This window comes from Phyllobates terribilis, unplaced genomic scaffold (assembly GCF_046119375.1).
Source record: "Phyllobates terribilis strain yellow unplaced genomic scaffold, ASM4611937v1 Scaffold_1__5_contigs__length_1240528914, whole genome shotgun sequence".
Taxonomy (NCBI): domain Eukaryota; kingdom Metazoa; phylum Chordata; class Amphibia; order Anura; family Dendrobatidae; genus Phyllobates; species Phyllobates terribilis.
The window spans coordinates 603,931,667-603,952,204 of NW_027362761.1; the positions used below are offsets into that span (position 1 = coordinate 603,931,667).

Below are 20,538 nucleotides of genomic sequence, written 5' to 3' on the forward strand. Positions count from 1 at the left end.
AGACAGCCGACTCAGCATTAGAGCTGGCTGTCAGTCAATGGCGGGGATGCAGTAACCTCCAGCGCTCTCTTTACACTGAGCAGTGACTGTAGCTGTGCCGGCTCACACTCTATGACTGAAAGCCAAACACTGCAGGGTGCAATAAGTTTAATTTCCTCCTGGTAGCGGGGCTCTTAGTGCAGGTGCTGGGCAGGTTCAAAACACTATTAATCTGCAGATTAACCCCATATCTGCAGGTTAATAGTATTATTTTACATGACAGGTTCCCATTATGGTTGGATGTCCAATTCTCCTGCCAATCAGTCACTAATAGTGTTGAGCGAGTATGTTCGGTTAACCTAACATACTCGCTCAACACTAGTCACTAAATCGCAGGATTCCAACAACGGTTTGCCATGACTACCAGCGGCCTGCAGAAGACCCCTGTCTCTGCTGCCAAGGTTTTTCTATGAAGCGCGGTATGAATAGGATCTCAGGTTGAATTCGCCATTATTTTTGCATTTCCTCCCAAAATGGGAACAAACATTTTATTTTTTATATAACAAAACATATTTGGCATTGTCACATCAGGATTAATCTAACACAGTAAATGCCATAAGAAAAAGAACATCAAAAACACCTCCCCAAAACTGCAATGAAAAAACAAGGTCATTGCGCCATTCAAGAAGAGAAGCACTCAGACAGCTCTGCTAACAGAAGATAAAGTGATGGGTGTCAGGAACAGCTCTGAATATTTAACCCATAAAAAATAATCTAAAAAAAAATAAAACCGACAAGTTTGGAGTTGCTGTAACTGTACTGACCTGGAGAATTGCAGCAAGGTCGTTCTTACCGCCTTATAAATGATGAGAAACAAAACCCCCCCAAAAAATGTGGAATCGCTTTTTTTTCTTTTTATTAACTGTTTGACCTCATCTTGAATTATTTCCGGTTTTTCGGCACATTATACGGTAAAATGCACAATTCGTCCTGCAAAAAACAGAAGACCTAAAACATCTGTGGATGGAAAAATAAAAATTTTATGGCTTATAGACGAAGGGGAGGAAAGAAAAAAAATGCAAAAATGGAAATTTGTTCATCGGGATGAGGTTGAAACGTTAATATTGACTCCTAGGATTGCTGCCTCCTGTAGGTGGCGCTATAGACCCTGTTCTCTGCATCTGGGGAAAGGAAATTTGCATATCTTATTTCCCATGGGGCATTGTATGGCCTATAACCATCCGTGGTCAGAATTGTCGCTCTTCTCAAGGAGAAACCCCCTATAAAGAGGAGTGCGCGGTGATCCGACCTTCTCCTCCAGTACGGAAAGTTCTGTGCTTCTACACCTGCAGAGCGAGTGGTGAATAGACGCGGGGGCCGGAGAACTGCTGGAGCCTCCATGTCCGGCTCTGGTGGGTGATCGGCTCCACCACGCTCCATCTTTATGTCAGGACAGCGACTCATGTTTCAAGGTCTGGAAGGAGGAGTCAGACGCCTGACCACAGCTGATGAAGACATCAAGCCTGCACCGATTAAGAGGGACGGACGAGCGACAGCGGATTAGGTGGAAAATCATCAGTAAATTAACCACGAGTCTGCTGAGTAACAATCCACGACAGAGTCAGGAACCGAAAGATCTCACAGGAGAGAACGGACAGAAGCGCTGGGACATCTGCAGACAAAATGTGACCGATGCTCTAAGGAAGGTGAAAGATTCTGAAAGAAGCCGCCGAGGACGAAGACTCAAGACTGATGAAGACGACAGCGGAGAAACCGCGACTCACAGATCAGAAGAGAATAATCAGGGAATGAAAGCTGTGAGAAAATGTAGAGAAAACCAGAGCAAGTCTGGAGAAAAATCATCTATTATAGGACGAGGCCGAGAGGCGTCATCACATCCACCGGAGCCAACAAGAGTCTCCTCTCACCTGGTGATGTCAGAGGCCGGAGCTCCTCCATCATCACCTCCTGGTACCGATCCTGGTGTCCTTCTAGATACTCCCACTCCTCCATGGAAAGATAGACAGCGACGTCCTGACATCTTATAGGAACCTGACAACAACGACACCGTCATCACCCAGAATCCTCCAGTGCCGTCCTATATAATGTCTCAGCAGTCACCTCTCTGGTCATCACCCAGAATCCTCCAGTGCTGTCCTGTATAATGTCCCAGCAGTCACCTCTCCAGTCACCACCCAGAATCCTCCAGTGCTGTCCTGTATAATGTCCCAGCAGTCACCTCTCGGGTCATCACACAGAAATCTCCAGTGCTGTATAATGTCCCAGCAGTCACCTCTAAGCTCATCACCCAGAATCCTCCAGTGCTGTCCTGTAAAATGTCCCAGCAGTCACCTCTCCAGTCACCACCCAGAATCCTCCAGTGCTGTCCTGTATAATGTCCCAGCAGTCACCTCTCGGGTCATCACCCAGAAATCTCCAGTGCTGTATAATGTCCCAGCAGTCACCTCTAAGCTCATCACCCAGAATCCTCCAGTGCTGTCCTGTAAAATGTCCCAGCAGTCACCTCTCCAGTCACCACCCAGAATCCTCCAGTGCTGTCCTGTATAATGTCCCAGCAGTCACCTCTCGGGTCATCACCCAGAAATCTCCAGTGCTGTATAATGTCCCAGCAGTCACCTCTAAGCTCATCACCCAGAATCCTCCAGTGCTGTCCTGTATAATGTCCCAGCAGTCACCTCTCCAGTCACCACCCAGAATCCTCCAGTGCTGTCCTGTATAATGTCCCAGCAGTCACCTCTCGGGTCATCACCCAGAAATCTCCAGTGCTGTATAATGTCCCAGCAGTCACCTCTAAGCTCATCACCCAGAATCCTCCAGTGCTGTCCTGTATAATGTCCCAGCAGTCACCTCTCCAGTCACCACCCAGAATCCTCCAGTGCTGTCCTGTATAATGTCCCAGCAGTCACCTCTCGGGTCATCACCCAGAAATCTCCAGTGCTGTATAATGTCCCAGCAGTCACCTCTAAGCTCATCACCCAGAATCCTCCAGTGCTGTCCTGTAAAATGTCCCAGCAGTCACCTCTCCGGTCATTAACCAGAATCCTCCAGTGCAGTCCTGTATAATGTCCCAGCAGTCACCTCTCCGGTCATCACCTAGAATCCTCCAGTGCTGTCCTGTATAATGTCCTAGCAGTCACCTCTCCGGTCATTACCCAGAATCCCCCAGTGCTGTCTTGTATAATGTCCCAGCAGTCACCTCCCCGGTCATCACCCAGAATCCTCCAGTGCCGTCCTGTATAATGTCCCAGCAGTCACCTCTCCGCTCAGCAGCTCAATCATCTTGTTGCTGAGCTCTAGGATCTTCTTCTTCCTCTCATGTATCAGGGAGTGCGGGGGAGGATTTGTGATGAGGTCCGGGCTCCGCCCTCCTAACTCCTGGAGATGAATGATGGGAGTCACGCCCTCCCCCGGTGTCTTCCTCACTATTGTGTAATCCTGTGTATGGAGAGAGACACTTAGGGAGAAGAATTCCTTCCTGACTCCAGATCTGACAATCAGTAGAAATCCCGGGATCAATAACCGTCTCCAGTAATCTGGGGCCACAACCTGGAATATTATTACACTCAGGACAGACATCCAGGCCCCTCTACAGCTCTTATAGGGAATCCCCATGACAACTCCTCCTGGCAGAGAGCTGCACACAATCACTGCTCTTACAGTAAAGAATCCTTCTCTTCCTCTTCTGGATTTCCTCTTCCCGATGTCGGACTTGTTACATAACACAATAAAGCTGATAGAAATGTAGAGGAGTTACCTCTCCGCTCAGCAGGGAGATGATCTCCAGGGTGAAGTGTAATAATCTTCTGGTGGTCTCGTCCTCGTCCATCCTCGGGGTCATTCAGGAGAAGGAGGGATGAGCACTGGATCAGCTGGAGGGATCTCGTCCTGCCGGCGTCTTCATGATAAAGGAGAAGATGGAGATCACAGGGGACGATATAACGACAATCACTGAATTCTGCCCCAAATATCCGACATTTATCAGGAAGAATCTGGAGGAAAAGCCGCAAACTCCACCGCGGCCTCCTCCGCCGATCTGACCGCTCATTATCAGCCTCGTAGGACGACGGTCACCGTGGTAACTACACTGCTAGTGGGGGTCGTTCACTGTGGTAACTACACCGCCAGCAGAGAACGGTCACCGTGGTGATTACACCGCCAGCAGAGGACGGTCACCGTGGTGACTACAGCGCCAGCGAAGGACGGTCACCATGGTAACTACACCGCCAGCGGGGGTGAGAGATACGGGAAGGGGGCGAAGCCTCCATGCAAGTAACAGGACCCCCTCCTCACCCACGCAGTCTCGCACCTACAGAATCCCCCCGCTCCCTGTGCAGCCCCCATACAGGAACATCCACTTATCTGCGCCCCCAAATCACCTCAGCACCTCGGTGTAATCACCACAGCCTCAACAGCAGAGAGTTATGGAGAGCGAGGCCCCGCCCCTTCCGGTGACATCATCAAGTCACATGGGTATGACGTCAGCAGAGGTCCTTTACCCACGTGGATTTAGTCTCTACCTTTCCTGAGCTCCGCTCCCTGATCACATGACGGTGACGTCACCACAGGTCCTCCGCTCTCAGTGCAGCAGCCTCTTGCTGTGCTCTTGCGGTGATGTTCTGTCTCTCTCTCTCTCCCCCCCGTCTGTCTCCCCCCCCCTCTCTCCCCCCCTCTCTCTCTCCCCCTCTCTCTCTCCCCCTCTCTCTCCCCCTCTCTCTCTCCCGTCGTCTGTCTCTCCCTCTCTCTCTCTCTCCACCGTCGTCTGTCTCTCTCTCTCTCCACCGTCGTCTGTCTCTCTCTCCCTCTCTCTCTCTCCACCGTCGTCTGTCTCTCTCTCTCTCTCTCTCTCCCTGTTGTCTCTCTCTCCCCCGTTGTGTGTGTCTCTCCCTCTCTCTCCCCCGTCGTCTCTCTCTCTCCCTCTCTCTCTCCCCCGTCGTCTGTCTCTCCCCCCCTCTCTCTCTCCCCCCGTCGTCTCTCTCTCCCCCCGTCGTCTCTCTCTCCCCCCGTCGTCTCTCTCTCCCCCCGTCGTCTCTCTCTCCCCCCCGTCGTCTCTCTCCCCCGTCGTCTCTCTCTCCCCCTCTCTCTCTCCCGTCGTCTGTCTCTCCCTCTCTCTCTCTCCACCGTCGTCTGTCTCTCTCTCCCTCTCTCTCTCTCTCTCTCTCCACCGTCGTCTGTCTCTCTCTCTCCCTGTTGTCTCTCTCTCCCCCGTTGTGTGTGTCTCTCCTCTCAGTCTCTTCCAGCTGTTGTCTCTGCTCTTCGGGCCGGGGATAATGGCGGCCATCCAGTAGCAGCAGCTCCTGTATACCCAGTGATGATGATTAATCTTCCTCAGCGCTTAGTGTCTCCGCGGAGGCAGAGGATCAGTGTTGTCCCCGCTCAGGACTGATCACCTCGTGTAATAACAGATGAGATTCATTCTGCTCCTGGATTCTAGTCGTAGACTTTCCACATCTCCTCCGTCTCTGCTGCACTTTACACTGAACAGACGGTAGTAACATTTCACACTTCTCCTCGGTGTAAATAGACTTTCCCCAACATTAGTGATTATACCAAGAGCAGAAGATCTGTCCAGCTCTGTCTGACCTGTGGTCACCATTATACAGCCAGAGGCTTCTCCACAGACAATACTACTTCTATAATGTACAGATATAGATAGTGGAAGCACAATTGTCGTTTTTGACAGGAGCAGCTTTCTTATTACCACATTACCTGATCACAGTATTTACATATGGTCCACAATGGGTTAATCTCAATTGGTCTATTGTAAATGTACAATGACAACTATTCTAAGTGTAGTGCTGCTGTCAGATTACCGGGTGCCAGGGGCTCCTTCCCTGTCCTAACACTAGGGGCACCCTAGCTATCCCTGCTCCCCAGTTACTTCTGATGGTGAAGATGCTGGGGCCACCGATCTTGCTGTACTCCTGAATCAACCCTTATGTGTCCCCTACCCCACCCAGGAAATCATACAGATATGTACTGACAGACAACAGAGAGGAACACCAGGGAGAAAAGGAAGGAAAAACCAAATAGGTGAGGAAGGGGCAATGCACACAACCGAAACACCAAGCAACAGTCAAAGATCAACACTCCAGATGCCTCTACCGAACACCGAATCCTGCGCTCCTCACCAGGCAGTACAAGACTTACACTGGCAATGCAGAGAGCCAGAGCAAAGACTATATAGGAGAGGGGAGTGGCTGATGCTGCACAGCTGAGAACCTCCAAGAAGGAAGCTACAGAGACTCAAAGCTGAGCAGTTTAACTCCTGCACTGCTGACAGAAACCTGAACTGTTCAGTATGAAGGAGAAGTGCTTCTATTCGATGCAGGAGTACTTGAACTCAGACGCTGCCGTCTTCTGACCCCTCTCTGTCGCGGTAAACCTGTGACAGCTGCGTTTTCTGTTCCATGTCTGTTCTCACTTGTTTGCAATGAGTAACTTTGCTATTTAATTAAGATACCGGTGTGTTAACTGGAACTCTGTATATAAGCAGCTGCTCACCGTTGTCGATCATCATGATTAAGGGTAGATATCGCGTGTCATGTGAGCTGTATCGCTGATGGCTTGTTTTATCCTCCACTGAGCACTTTGTGAATAAAGCCATTTCACAGTCCGTTGAGCTAGATTCCCCTCTCTTCTTTGGGTAACAGATATTCCCTGGACCCACTGCTTGAAGTTGCTTCTGAGCCCGTCCACCACATCACTGTAGCTGTCATGAGGTCCACGTTAGAGGGTCCAGAACTTTTTGCGGTGCACCTCAGGAGTCCGCTGCTATTTCCCTTTCAGGGCCTATTTGGTGGCCTCATAGTCTCCGTCTTGATCTTGAGGGAAAGAGGCGAACACATCCAGAGCTTTGCTTCATAGCAGTTACATATCGGGCTCACTGCTAATCAGGCAGTTGGTATTGACAGCAGAGCTTCGCAAACCTTCTCAAAAATGTGTCCCGATCAGCGTCTTTCTCCATGACCGGAAAATGCTCAGGACTGGGTTTAACCCTTACTGACATTGTAAGTAATAGTCCCTGTGCCCTGGGCCTTATGGACCAAGTACGTACTATTACGCACAATGTCATAGCGCCCGCACAGAAGCTGAGTGGGGTGATCGCCGCCGGGTGTCAGCTGATATTCACAGCTGACACACTGTGCTATATGCCAGGAGTGATCCCGCACCGCTCCTGGCACATTAACCCCCGAAATGCTGCGCGTGAAGTAGATCGCAGCATTCCAGAAGCAAGTAGCGGGTCACTAGACATCAGGAAGTTAGGTAGATTGTGCTCAGTGCACGTTCTACATAACCTTTGTCTGGAGGGCTGACAGACTGCAAAGCATAGAGATGTTGCTGCTGCATCTGTATGCTACGCAAGCGATGAGCCTGCAAAAAGTGAAAGTCCCATAGTGGGATGAAGTGCAAAGTGAAAAAATATATATATACAGTGCAGACCAAAAGTTTGGACACACCTCTATATTATAACATTGAGCCGTAAAAATAAAATTTTCACATTTTTCCCACAAAAATGTTTTTCAGCCCCCACTTTTGCATTTTCATAAGGGTAACAGAAGAAATTGCACTATGCAGTTTGTTGTGCAATTTCTCCTGAGTTAGCAGATACCCCATATGTGGGGGGAAAACCACTGTTTGGGCGCGCGGCAGGGTTCGGAAGGGAAGGAGCGCCATTTGACTTTTTGATTGTAAAATTTGCTTGAATAATTAGCGGATGTGCCCCTGATGTGCCTAAACAGTGGAAACCCCCCACAAGTGACACCATTTTGGAAACTTGACCCCTCAGGGAACTTATCTAGATGTGTGGTGAGCACCTTGAACCCCCAAGTCCTTTACAGAAGTTTATAACATGAAGCCGTGAAAATAAAAAAATCAAACTTTTTCCACAAAAATGATGTTTTAGCCCCAATTTTTTTATTTTCACAAGGGTAAGAGGAGAAAATGGACCCAAAAAACTTTTGTGCAATTTCTCCTGAGTACGCCAATACCCCATATGTGGGGAAAATACAGTGTTTGGGCGCACAGCAGAGTTCAGAAGGGAAGGAGCACTGTGTGACTTTTTGAACGCAAAATCGGCTGGAATCGAGAGCGGACGCCATGTCGCGTTTGGAGAGCCCCTGATGTGCCTAAATAGTTGAAACCCCCCACGTGACCCCATTTTGGAAACTACACCCCTCAAGGATTTTATCAAGAGGTATAGTGAACATTTTGAACCCAGAGGTACGACACAGAATTTGATGACATTAGGTCATCATATTGAATAAGTTTTCATTAGCCTTGAGCGCAAGTGCTCGCTTCTTGAGTTTGCATCGGTTACTCAGTTATGCACCATGTACTGCGTGTGCTCGAGTGACATGCTCGAGTCCCCGCCCGCATGTTTCACGGTTATTAGACACCCCAAAAAAAACATGCGAGGATCGCTCGTGCATGGCAGGCAATCCCCGCAAGGTGTTTTTGGCTGCGAAGCATATGGGGCGGAGACTCGAACACCCGCGATACTCCGTGCATACTCGAGCACCCAATGCAAACTCAAGTAGCGAGCACTTGCGTTCAACAGTAGTTGCCATATCGTCATCTTTTTTTTTTTTTTACTTTTGAAAAAAAAAAACAACCCTAACCCCAACCCTAGCGTTTATTTTTTACGCCGTTCCTCGTGCGGTAAAAGTGATTAGACGACCTTATTCTTCGGGTCGATGCGATTGCAGTGATACCAGAATCATATCGGGTTTTTATGACTGACAGCTGTCACACACTAAAAGACACATATTTTGTAAAATCTAGTTTTTGCATCGCCATATTTTTAGAGCTATATTTTTTCCATATTTTGGCCGACAGAGTCATGTGACGGCTTGTTTTTTGCGGGATGAGTTGACTTTTTTATTGGTGCCATTTTCAGGCACGTGACATTTTTTGATCGCTTTCTATTCCAGCTTTTGGAAGGCAGAATAAACAAAAACCAACAATTCAGGAATTGTTTTTTTTTTATTTTTTTTATTCTACTCCGTGTGTAGTAAAATTGATAAGGCAGCTTTATTCTTCGGGTTAGTACGTTTACAGCGGTACCACATTTATATAGTTTTTCTATGTTTTGGTTCTTTTACACAATAAAAGCTATTTTATAGAAAAAAATATTTTTTTGCATCGCTTTACTCTGAGAGCTATAACTTTTTGATTTTTCGGATGATGGAGCTGTATGGCGGCTTGTTTTCTGCGGGACAAGATGAAGTTTTCAGCGGTACCATTTTTATTTATATTCGTCTTTTGATCACGTGTTATTCTATTTTTTGTTTGGCGGTATGATGAAAAAGCATTATTTTTTGCTTTGTTTTTTATTTTTACCGTGTTCACTGAAGGGGTTAACTAGTGGCACAGTTTTATATGTCAGGTCGTTACGGACGCGGCGATACCAAATATGTGTACTTTTATTGTTTGGTTGTTTTTTTTTTCATAATATTTATTGATGGGTATATTATATTTTTATTTATGGTGGATTTTTTTTTTATATATTTTTTTTACAATTTTTTATTTTTTTTTCACTTTCTGAAAGTTTCTTTTACTTTTTTACTTTGTCCCACTATGGGACTTTCACTTTTTTTATTCTGATCACCTGCATAGCACAGGGATGGAGCACCATCCCTGTGCTATGCAGGCTGTCAGCGCTGCACAGTGATATGATTGTTTGGTCATGCACTGCGCATGACCAAACAATCTTCCTGCTGTCTGGTGACCTGGATGTTGTCATGACGACATCGGGTCGTCATGGCAACACCCGGGAAGCCGCGGCAGACAGCGCTGGAGGCCGGAAGAGGAGGTGAGTATTGCGATCACCTCCCCTTAGCCACCGCAATGCTGCGATCGACTTTGATCGCAGCATTGCGGGGGTTAATGTGCCGGGAGCGGTGCGGGACCGCTCCCTGCACATAGTACCGGGTGTCAGCTGTGACAATCAGCTGACACCTGGCGGCGATCGTGCCCGCACAGTCTGTGTGCGCGCGTGATACTAATACGGGTTAGGCTCTTAAAGCCCAGGGCACAGACGCGTATTAGTACTTCATGGGCTTTAAAGGGGTTAAGCACATAATTACAAGAGAGTCTAAAGTGTGAGTTACCTGACTCCTGCCCTGAATAACAGCCGAGTGAAATGACTGCACACACTTAACACCTTTAACCATCGGATAAAGTCTACAGTGAGGGAAGGACAGGCACACATCAGGGAGTATTGAATAGAATTCAACAGTTAACATGTAGCAGAGATAGATTAACCCCTTTACCCATGGGCCATTTTTCGTTTTTGAGTTTTCGTTTTTTGCTCCCTTTCTTCCCAAAGCCATAACATTTTTATTTTTCAGTCGGGACAAGTTGTACTTTTGAACGATATCACTGGTTTAACCATATCGTGTACTGGAAAACGGGAAAAAAATTCCAAGTGCAAAAAAAATGCAATTCTACAGTTGTTTGTTTTGTTTTTTACCACGTTCACTGAATGCTAAAACTGACCTGCCATCATTATTCTCCAAGTCATTATGAGTTTGTAGATACAAAACATGTATAGGTTCTAGTGATGAGCGAGCACTAAAATGCTCGGGTGCTCGAAGCTCAGGTCGAGCACATTGGAATACTCGGGTGCTCAACCCAAGCAACGAGCCCAATGTAAGTCTAAGGGAAACTCGAGCATTTTTCTGGCGGTCCCCCCCGGCGGTCTGCAGAAGGTCAAAAATTGCCTAAATCGATGGGAACGGTGCTCAATTAAACGTCAGGCAGGCAGAATATATAGGCAGACAGGCAGGGTACATAGGAGGGTGCATGAAAACCATAGGGCAATTGGAACACACTAGTGCCCTCCGATTTTCATGCACCGTCTCTTTAAAAAAGCCGGCCGGCAAATCATCAACGGCATACACCGGTACCCGACAATTTAGAACAAAAAGAATAGAGCATCACACATAGATTAGATAGATAGAAACATGTCAGTCATATATATAATAAGTACAGTGACAGTGTTGGTTACTGTACTTGTCATTTAGTGTTAAAATAAAGGATTTATTAAAAAAAAAAATTTGCGTGGTGTTCCCCGTAATTTTAGTCTCTAGCGGAGGTTAAGCAGACAGCATGGGAGAATTCTCCTGCGCTTGCAGTGAGCGCAGGAGAATTATCTCACACTCACCGCATGCGCAGGAGAATTCTACCACGCTGTCAGTGACGTGCATGAGGTGAGCTGAGTTCATTGGACATGAACTCGGCTCATCTGGATGCCGTCACAGCGAGACACTGAGGAGCGCAAGCATGCCTGCGCTTCTCTGTGTCTGCGGCATGGCAAGCTGGATGGCAGCTTTTGTCTGCGATCCAGCCTGTCATGTGAATGTAGCAGAGCTGAAGCCGTCCTGGGAACCATGGAAAGGTAAGGACAAGGTTGGTTTATTATTTTACTTTTATTGCAGAAGACATTGGCTTCAGCTGGAATGGGCGTGATGGTAAGTATGGTTTAATTTAGAACATTAAAGAATTGTGTGTTTATTTCAAGTAAAGTACTTTATTCTGGGTGTTTGTGTTTTTTTTTAACTTTCACTATGGGGTTAGTAATGGGGGTGTCTTATAGACGCCTCTCCATTACTAACCTGGGCTTGATGTCAGCTGGCATTATAAGCTGACATCAACCCCAGCCCTATTACCCCACTGCCACCGCTACAGGGCAGTGGGAAGAGCGAGGCTAAGTGTCAGAATTGGCGCATCCTATGGATGCGCCATTTCTGGGGCGGCTGACGGCTGGTGTTTCTAGCCTGGGAGGGGGCCAATATTCATGGCACCCTTCCTGGGCTATTAATATCAGCCCCCAGCTGTCTGCCTAGCCTTTGCTAGCTATTAAAATAGGGGGAACCCACGTCATTTTCTGGGGGGGGTCCCCCATTTTAATAGCTGGTAAAGGCTAGGTATTCAGCTGGGGGCTGATATTAGTAGCCTGGGAAGCTCCGTGGGTATTACCCACTTCCCAGGCTTCAAACATCTGCCCCAGCCGTCTGCTTAACCTCCGCTAGAGACTAAAATTACGGGGAATGTTCCAGATAAAAAAATATTAAAACACTGCGTCTGATTTCTTAAAACTCTGCAAGGAATTCTCGCAAGGACCGTGCAAGTTTTCAGTGACAGGAATGATTGCTCAATCCCCACTACTCACTACGGAGCTATCGGCAAGCGACCAGTGAGTGTATGGCGTCACACCTCCGGATTCCAACTCATTGAATATGTGTATACGCCCCCCATATGGTCACTGTCAGCTTCACAATAGCCCGATTATTAATATTATTCATTGCCACCACCGTCCAGATTTGAAATATAATACAGGCCTGGGCGGACGCCTGCATTCTGGTAGTGTATGGCTTCGGGGGAGGGAACGATTACAGCACAAAAGAAACAGGACTATTAAATTTTATATTTATTACAAAAGGGAGGCAGTGTTTCGGAAAAATATACAAGATTTTACAAAAGGGGACAATACAGTACATAAGCAGTTACACAGGATTAAAGAAGACTTACTATACGTTCGCAGTGACCACTCAATATAGCTGGAGGGGGGAGGTCTCCTATAATTTGATTGTCATTAAACAGGATCCATTGCTATAATATAACTCCCGCAATGAATACTACTCCAACCTCAGGCGACTATTTTATGCTGAAGGGAGAGGCCTGCCCACACACCCCTGGGATGACATCACGTGGGCTGGTCTCCAGCTTGCACATTTTCATTAAAATATTTGCTTTTTGTGATAAATTATCATGGGTTGATCATAGAGACCCGACAGTGATACCATATTTTCTATTATGATTTTACCTTTCTCCAGAGACCACACACGATATAGAGACTTTTGCGCCACAGAAAAAATAAAAATAAATCTCTCATATGGCTGCAGGGATAAAAAAACAAAAATTATAAAAAAAAAGAAAAGGTTGAGTTCTATGATTATTCATGGCTCAGGAGTCCAGTCAGTTAGTGATTGACAGCTATTATTGCATACACCCAACTCAGGGAAGATATGAAAATATTGAGGATCAGAGATTCTTTGCCCATAAAACCACATCATCTGCTGAGCACCTCCTGCTTTATAAGAGTCTTCCCACAGATCAGCCACTGTTCTCAGTACAGATTCCTTTGCTCCTCTTAGAGGGAAGCTGTCAGGTCAGATAACGCTATAAACGTGCAGATAGTATCGTTATGAAGGTGCCCGGCCGCAGCACTAGAAGGGCGGCACCCAGGAGAAAATTAACTTCACTCCTCCCAGAAGCCACCGGCTTTCAGTCACACAGAGGCGCCGGCATGGCCTCAGTCACACAGACGGGCCAGCGCGGCCACAGTCACACAGACGGGCCGGCGCGGCCACAGTCACACAGACGGGCCGGTGTGGCCACAGTCACCGCTGGCAGCACCGTGAGCGACAGATGTAACTGCGCCCCGACACTGAGTGACGGTCGCTCTGTACTGATGCACTGCTGAGCCGGCTGTCAGTTTCAGTCCCGGGCGCAGTCACAGCTGTCGCTCAGTGCTGCGTACGAGTTAAATGGTATGATTTTTTTTTTTTTTTGCATTTCCTATATATGAGACATATATTTCTGGCAATGTGTATTGGTGTAAAATTAAATATTTTATTTGATAGTTAATATACTTTGTTATGGATGTTTTTTCATTTTTGTGTATATATATTTTATATAATGAGACTAATATGATTATATGAATGTTTGTGGTTTTCTTCATTTTTTTATTTCATTGTGATGTAATTTCTTTGTTATTTTTCTATATAAATGTTGTATTTCTGTGTGATTGCCCACAATTGACAAAAGCTCTGGAGGAGCTGAAACGTTTTGCAGATTTGCTGATGTAAAATATATGATTGACTACAGGTGAGTGCCGGGATCTCTTTCCTTTCCCTCTCCATTACTAACCTGAGGGCTTGAAGACAGCTGTGTTTTTTGACAAATCACAGCTATCATCAACCCTAACCACCATTACCCCAATTGCCATCGCACCAGGGCAATCGTGAAGAGCCGTGCAAAGCACCTGAATTGGTGCGCCATTTCTGAGGCGGCTGAGGGCTGGTATTTTTAGGCTGGGAAGGGCCCAATAGCCGAGGACCTTCCCACCCTGATAATATTCGCTCACAGCTGTCTTCTTTACCTTTGCTGGTTATCAAAAATAGGGAGGACTCCACATCGCTTTTTTAATTTATTAGCTAAACACAAGTACAGTAAACTACACACACGGCACTAATTATATATCTCACGGATATCTATCATCTATCTCGATCTTTGCAGAATAGAAATGACAGATATTTAGGTGTTAGATGTGCAATCTATTCCGGCACGTGTCACACAGACGTGTGTGCGGATGTCACACTTTGTCATCTGTGTGCAGGACATATTGATGTCCGAGCTGCCAGCAAAAAACGGACATGTCCGGTCTGCGTGCACATGTGCACAGCCTATAGGTTATTATGGGTGTACGTATGTGTCTCCGGTACTAAGGGGTACGAGCACTTTTAGTATGAATTACCAGTAGGGGGCGTGACCACTTAAAGTGCCTAGGGCAGCATGAATGCCAGATACGGCCCTGAGCACAGCCCTAATAAAGTCATTAGAGCTGCAGATAAAGGGGGCTCGATCACAGCTCTGGATAGTGGTTGTATGAGCTGGAGGTTATGAACATGGATGACGATACTAATATATGCCGCACTCTAGATGGAGATCCTACTAATTCATACAATACCCCCTTACATTGTCTTTTGGAGGAGGACTTGGTATCGGCTGTACTTAATGCCAAACAAATAGAACGATTAAAGGAAAATCACCCACAATGTCCAATATTTCATACATTACCGAAAATACACAAAGAAGGAAACATCCATCAGTCTAGAGTTACATTCAATACTGGCTGCAGAGAAGATTCCTATAATATAGTGAATATTACCAGAAAACATTTACCTATGTTATACACCGACAAGGATCCAGCAACAAGAAAGACAACTGACACGTGGAGGACAAACACCAAAGGTTTCATTGAATGTGGGAGAAATAAATGTGGTTTGTGCAAGTCTGTGAACAAAGCAAAAATGTCTGCATCTACTAACCATAATAAATTACAAACCAAAAAGAAAAAAAAACCATAAAAGTTAACTTTTATTAGATTAGATTAAAAGTATAAACTAAATAGTACACAAACACTATCCTTTAAAATAGGTATCAGTATATTGGGGTAGGGTGATAGGGTGAGTATAAAGACACAGGCAAACTTTCCCCTGGATACCCTGGAAAGGCTGTGCCCTGCCTACCAGCGGGTGGTTAACACCTTAGAGAGATGTGTTGGTGCCCCCCCCCCCCCCCCGCTCCAAGTCGCTGACCCTTATTGACCCTAAATTACCCTATACACACATACAAATGTATAAAAATGAGTGGATGTAGAGTCCAGATTCTGGTAAAGGCTATACCAAGCTGAGTTGATTATAGAAAAAACAATATGTTATCAGTCTCTCCCATATGAAAAAAGGGGATTGGTATAGTAGAATACACACTAGTAGATGTAATCAGTGTCATTAATCAGTAAATATGTTCAAGTACATATCACTCAAATTTTAAGCACTAATCTTTAAAAAGCAGCACAATACACAATCACAATACAAAAAAAGAAAAGTACAATAGTGCTATTAGTTATGTAGGCCATAAAGATAAACCTCAAAAAAGGTCTCAAGAGACCATGCAGTCATCACACCAAGTTATAACACAATAATGCCACTAATTATACCAGAAAATAGGTCAGATGTTACAATATTAACAATAGTTCCGTTCCAACGCGTTTCTCCCCCTCCTGGTGTAGGGTTCATCAGGGGACCATGTTAAGGAGAATGCCTTAGTAGGTATAAGGGTAAAGGAGAGACACCAATGTGTCTCACAGTCCACAAATGTCCAAGCCAGTGTATAGGTATGCACCTTCAGTTCATATAGCTACTGGTGCACGCCAATTCATGAACTGAGGCATGGAACGCACCAGAGGAGGCAGTAGGTTAAAGGACAATCCATCCAGAACCAGTTGGAACGCATGTTGACGTCATTTCCGGTGCGCCGGATACTGTAGAAATGTGCTCCACAGGACGTCACTTCTGGTGCGTGAATGATGTGAAGCGCTTAAATGACGCAACTTCCAGTGCGCGATTAGTGTGGAACGCTGAATGCGTTCCAGATAGCACAGCTTCCGGTACGCAAGTAAAGTGAAATGGAAATGCGCCCCACATGACGTCTAAGATGCGCCGATGCCATAGAGCACACTAGAGAAAAAGCAATTAAAAGAAGGGAAGTCACTTAAAGCTTGTTTATATAGGACACAGAGCAAGTTCCATACGATATAAAATTGAACACTGCGATACTAAGGGCTAATATGGCCCAAAAAGGGACACTTCCTGGTAAGAAGAATAGAGTTCAAATACCAATATTCATCGAGCTAATAATATAGCTCCTAATCCTACCCAAAGAAAATGGGCAGGTAATAAAGATCTTAGTGTCCACAATAATATACAGTGGGGAAAATTGGATTTAGTCAGCCACCAATTGTGCAAGTTCTCCCACTTAAAAAGATGAGAGAGGACTGTAATTGACATCATAGGTCGACCTCAGCTATGAGAGACAAAATAAGAAAACAAATCCTGAAAATCACATTGTCTGATTTGGAAAGAAATTTTTTTCAAATTTTGGCGGAAAATAAATATTTGGTCAATTACAAAAGTTCATCTCAATACTTTGTTATATATCCTTTGTTGGCAATGTCAGAGGTCAAACATTTTTTCTAAGTCTTCACAAGGTTGGCACACACTGTTGCTGGTATGTCGGCCCATTCCTCCATGCAGATCTCCTCTAGAGCAGTGATGTTTCGGGGCTGTCGCTGGGCAACACGGACTTTCAACTCCCTCTAAAGGTTTTCTATAGGGTTTAGATCTGGGCCACTCCAGGACCTTGAAATACTTCTTACAAAGCCACTCCTTCATTGCCCTGGCGGTGTGCTTGGGATCATTGTCATGCTGACTCAGCCATGTTTCATTTTCAATGCCTTTGCTGATGGAAGGAGGTTTACACTTAAAATCTCATGATACATGACCCCATCCATTCTTTCATGTACAGGGATCAGTCGTCTTGGTCCCTTGGCAGAGAAACAGCCCCAAAGCATGATGTTGCCACCCCCATGCTTCACAGTAGGTATGGTGTTCTTTGGATGCAACTCAGCATTCTTTCTCCTCCAAACAGCTGTGTTTCTACCAAACACTTCCACTTTGGTTTCATCTGACCATATGACATTCTCCGAATACTCTTCTGGATCATCCAAATGCTCTCTAGCAAACTTCGAGATCATTTCATGCATGATAATGCCCCGTCTCATGCTGCACATAACACATCTGCATCTCTGGCTGCTATGGGCATAAAAGGGGACAAACTTATGGTGTGGCACCCATGCTCCCCTGACCTCAACCCCATTGAGAACCTCTGGAGCATCATCAAAAGGAGTGTCTATGATGGCGGGAAGCAGTTCACATCTAAGCAACAGCTCTGGGAGGGAATTCTGTCCTCATGCAAAACAATTGGAAGCAGAAACCATCCAAAACCTGACAAATTCAATGGACGAGAGAGTTCAGAAGCTCCTTTCGAACAAGCGGTCCTATGTGCAAATGTAACATCACCTAGAATAAAGTTTTGAGTTGAAAACTGTTTGATTTCAGTTTGTAATAACCTGCTAATGCTTATAATTTCAAAAATGACCATTTTTTTGTTCTTTATTAAAATGAAAAGGTTGAAAACTCTGCTGTGCATAATAATTTGGAACATGCATTTTGAGTTTTTTTTTTTTTTTTTAAATATACTGTTATCATAGGCAGTTTGTACAAAAACCTTTCAATTGTACTCCAATAGTTATTTGACTGGAAAATTACAATGACCACAATTCATATAGGTAATTTGGGAAAATCTGAGAAAATATTATTTGCATAATAATTTGGAACACAGTGTAGATCACCCCGACAAATATATATGGGGAAGCAATACACTGACATAGGGTAAACATACTAATAAACCCAATGGACAAGACCTATTCTTTTGTCCATAGATATTATTAAATACACTATTCAAGGAAAGAATCCCTATAAATCCAACCCCATGGAGATATATGTTTTATTCACCATGAGTGTAGAGATAGATAAAATAGTTAAATGACAAACCAAAAGGCCGATAAGTGATTAACTGTTGTTTGGACCTAAAAAAAAAGTAGGCTAGTTGAAGCTAGTGAAGTTGAGCTGTAGGGATTATTTCCTTGAATATTGTATTCAATAATATCTATGTGCAAAGGAATAGGTCTTGTCCTATATAAACAAGCTTTAAGTGACTTCCCTTCTTCTTTTAATTGCTTTTTCTCTAGTGTGCTCTATGGCATCGGCACATCTTAGACGTCATGTGGAGAGCATTTCCATTTCCCTTTACTTGCGTACCGGAAGCTGTGCTATCTGGAACGCATTCAGCATTCCACATTAATCGCGCAAAGGAAGTTGCGTCACTTAAGCGCTTCCACATCGTTTGCGCACCGGAAGTGACGTCCTGTGGAGCACATTTTGCGTTCCACAGTATTCAGCGCACCGGAAATGACGTCAACATGCGTTCCAACTGGTTCTGGATGGATTGTCCTTTAACCTACTGCCTCCTCTGGTGCGTTCCATGCCTCAGTTCATGAATTGGCGCGCACCAGTAGCTATATGAACTGAAGGTGCATACCTATACACGGGCTTGGACATTTGTGGACTGTGAGACACATTGGTGTCTCTCCTTTACCCTTATACCTACTAAGGCTTTCTCCTTAACATGGTCCCCTGATGATCCCTACACCAGGAGGGGAAGAAACGCGTTGGAATGGAACTATTGCTACTTGTGGTACCACGGATGTGCATTTCTGGATATATTGGCTACAGGCTACATCATCCCATATCCGGAGACTATCTGGTTTGGGTAACGCTGAATCTATGGACAACAGATAAGTCCTGTGTTTTGACTAGTTGTAACATAAAACTAGACACTGATGGTGTATTATATAATATTAGGACCGACATGGTTCTTTATCTTGGCCACTTTGAATATATAATGCTTTAGTTATACCTTGTTAATATTGTAACATCTGACCTATTTTCTGGTATAATTAGTGGCATTATTGCGTTATAATTTGGTGTGATGACTGCATGGTCTCTTGAGACCTTTTTTGAGGTTTATCTTTATGGCCTACACAACTAATAGCACTATTGTACTTTTTTTTTCTTTTGTATTGTGATTGTCTATTGTGCTGCTTTTTAAAGATTAGTGCTTAAAATATATATACAGTACAGACCAAAAGTTTGGACACACCTTCTCATTTAAAGATTTTTCTGTATTTTCATGACTATGAAAATTGTACATTCACACTGAAGGCATCAAAACTATGAATTAACACATGTGGAATTATATACTTAACAAAAAAGTGTGAAACAACTGAAAATATGTCTTATATTCTAGGTTCTTCACAGTAGCCACCTTTTGCTTTGATGACTGCTTTGCACACTATTGGCATTCTCTTGATGAGCTTCAAGAGGTCAGGTTTAATAAGTGGGATTTCTTGCCTTATAAATGGGGTTGGGACCATTTTCAGTTGTTTCACACTTTTTTGTTAAGTATATAATTCCACATGTGTTAATTCATAGTTTTGATGCCTTCAGTGTGAATGTACAATTTTCAAAGTCATGAAAATACAGAAAAATCTTTAAATGAGAATGTGTGTCCAAACTTTTGGTCTGTACTGTATATATATATATATATATATATATATATATATATATATACTGCTCAAAAATATAAAAGGAACACTTAAACAAGAGAATATAACTCCAAGTAAATCAAACTTCTGTGAAATCAAACTGTCCACTTAGGAAGCAACACTGATTGACAATCAATTTCACATGCTGTTGTGCAAATGGAATAGACAATAGATGGAAATTATTGGCAATTATCAAGACCCACTCAATAAAGGAGTGGTTCTGCAGGTGGAGACCACAGACCACATCTCAGTACCAACGCTTTCTGGCTGATGTTTTGGTCACGTTTGAATGTTGGTTGTGCTTTCACACTCGTGGCAGCATGAGACGGACTCTACAACCCACAGAAGTTGCTCAGGTAGTGCAGCTCATCCAGGATGGCACATCAATGCGAGCTGAGGCAAGAAGGTTTGCTGTGTCTGTCAGCGTAGTGTCCAGAGGCTGGAGGCGCTACAAGGAGACAGGCCAGTACACCAGGAGACGTGGAGGGGGCCGTAGGAGGGCAACAACCCCGCAGCAGGATCATTACCTCCGCCTTTGTGCAAGGAGGAACAGGAGGAGCACTGCAAGAGCCCTGCAAAATGACCTCCAGCCGGCCACAAATGTGCATGTGTCTGCACAAACGGTTAGAAACCGACTGCATGAGGGTGGTATGACATCCACAGATGGGGGTTGTGCTCACAGCCCA

The 20,538-nt window shown here is 44.9% G+C and overlaps 1 pseudogene; it reads right to left on the reverse strand.

The window, feature by feature from the left end:
* LOC141272249 (uncharacterized) overlaps nucleotides 1–20,538 on the reverse strand; it is a 67,687-nt pseudogene that overhangs the window by 28,007 nt on the left and 19,142 nt on the right.